Source organism: Halyomorpha halys, unplaced genomic scaffold, assembly GCF_000696795.3.
Source record: "Halyomorpha halys isolate HHAL.00 unplaced genomic scaffold, Hhal_1.1 Scaffold106.1, whole genome shotgun sequence".
Taxonomy (NCBI): Eukaryota; Metazoa; Arthropoda; class Insecta; order Hemiptera; family Pentatomidae; genus Halyomorpha; species Halyomorpha halys.
The window spans coordinates 1173200-1175028 of record NW_027111449.1 but is presented as its reverse complement, the minus strand read 5'-3'; the positions used below and the strand labels follow the sequence as shown (position 1 = coordinate 1175028).

The window sequence follows — 1829 nt, the reverse complement described above, 5'->3', positions numbered from 1 at the left end:
TTTATTTTAGTATGTATGAGATCATTTATCAATATTACCTATTGCCCACAACTGTGTGGCAGATTGTAATATCTATCAATAAATAAATCTAATTAAAAAAAATTAAGATTACTGGATTTCAAACGATATTCCAGAAATATAATGTTTATTTCAATGAATGGTTAAATAACGAAATAACTATTCACAGAAATGAATGTAGACAGTTATTTGATTGAGATTATTTCTTGAGATAATTATCGAACGGAAAATCGCGATTTCAGAAATAATTATTTCGTGAAATAATCCTTTAATTTATTTGTTGAATACATTATTTTAAAATTGCCCAGGATCACCCTAAGGAACTGAATCATAACATAATTATAGGAAAGAACCTCAGCGATTTGACCTAGTAGGTGTAAAACATAACATGCAGCAGATACCATGTTCACCTTGACACAATTATATTCTGCTAAACACAATGGAATATTTGTATGTTGATTCCAAGTTATGTATTATGTATACTTTTTGAGAGTCCAGTAACCACTTACTTAATTCATAGTTGAATAATTGAAGGTTAAAAATTTACTCTTATTAAATAGGTTAAGTGACGAAGGGGCTGTAAAATTTTATAAGAATAGTAGATACCATATTTTACCTCAAAATTGCTTAAGAAGTACAGACAAGCATTGTTGAGAAAAAAAAGAGCTCTTGTCAGAACTATTACTGAATTTATAATTTATATTGGATTCAATTTTTCTTATCATCATGTAACAGACTGCATGTCCGTATGGTTAACCATTTAAAAAAAAGTTGCCATGAATACACTTATAACTAGTTCAGTGATACATTGTATTGTGGGACAGAATACCAAAATAACATGAATGGAGGAGAGAAAAGTGTTGTGGAATTTAATGGCTACAATTTTAATAGTCTAAATAGAATTCAACCATTGATATAAACAGTAGTACAATAAAATAATCACATAATAAAATAACTAATCAAAGCAATCAGGCTTCACATATATAATTACATAAAGGAATGTCCAATAACACCTGATCCTAATCTATTCTGACAGAAATCAAGGCTTGGCGTTTATTATGCACTAGCAAAAGAAAAGAGGAAAAATCCAAGCAAATATTTCATGTTTGAGTAATAATAAAAAAATATAAGCAAATACCAAAGTGTAATAATAGCAGACTGGTTCACCTACAGTACGACTATGTTAATTATTGTGAAACCGATACTTGTGGGATCCATTGAAAGGTTTCCCTGTTTTTGTTTTGTATTTCTATTTGGTACCTTTTGCATTCCAGCTGAAAATAATATCAGAAATAATCCTTGGATATATATTTACTGAATAACTTTCCCATTTATTTATATTTTAATTATAATATAATTTTTTCCTTATAACTTGAAAACAATGTCTTATTGGAACAAATACTAAAATACGTTTTATACTTGATTGAAGAGTAGTATTACCTATTACCTACAACTTTAACCCTGCTGATTCGATTCATTTTGAATTGAGCGAGTCGAAATTATGGTGAGTTGTCTGTTATTATTATGGTGGAGATCAAACATAGGTCGCAGTAGTAACTTTTAAAGAAGTATAGGAAATGGCTAACTTATGTTTTTTGAGCCCTGATTGTTAATTTGAATTTGGTTACAATATTTTTTCTCCTAAGACCTTTTTATGGCTTGCAACTGGCTGGACTACATTCCGCGTTGTAATTTTACTCGGAAACAATTCAAAATCAAGCGGATGAACAAAAATTTATTTATTTATAAAATTGAGGAAAAGATAGTTGTGGGTGCGGTCAGAGAATAACAGAAATAAGTTAAAAACTTAT

General features: G+C 29.0%; 1 protein-coding gene across 2 annotated transcripts in view; it reads right to left on the bottom strand.

Moving 5' to 3' along the window:
• Positions 1–1829, bottom strand: part of Zip48C (Zinc/iron regulated transporter-related protein 48C) — a 203349-nt gene that overhangs the window by 142683 nt on the left and 58837 nt on the right. The gene's annotated exons all lie outside the window — the stretch shown is intronic.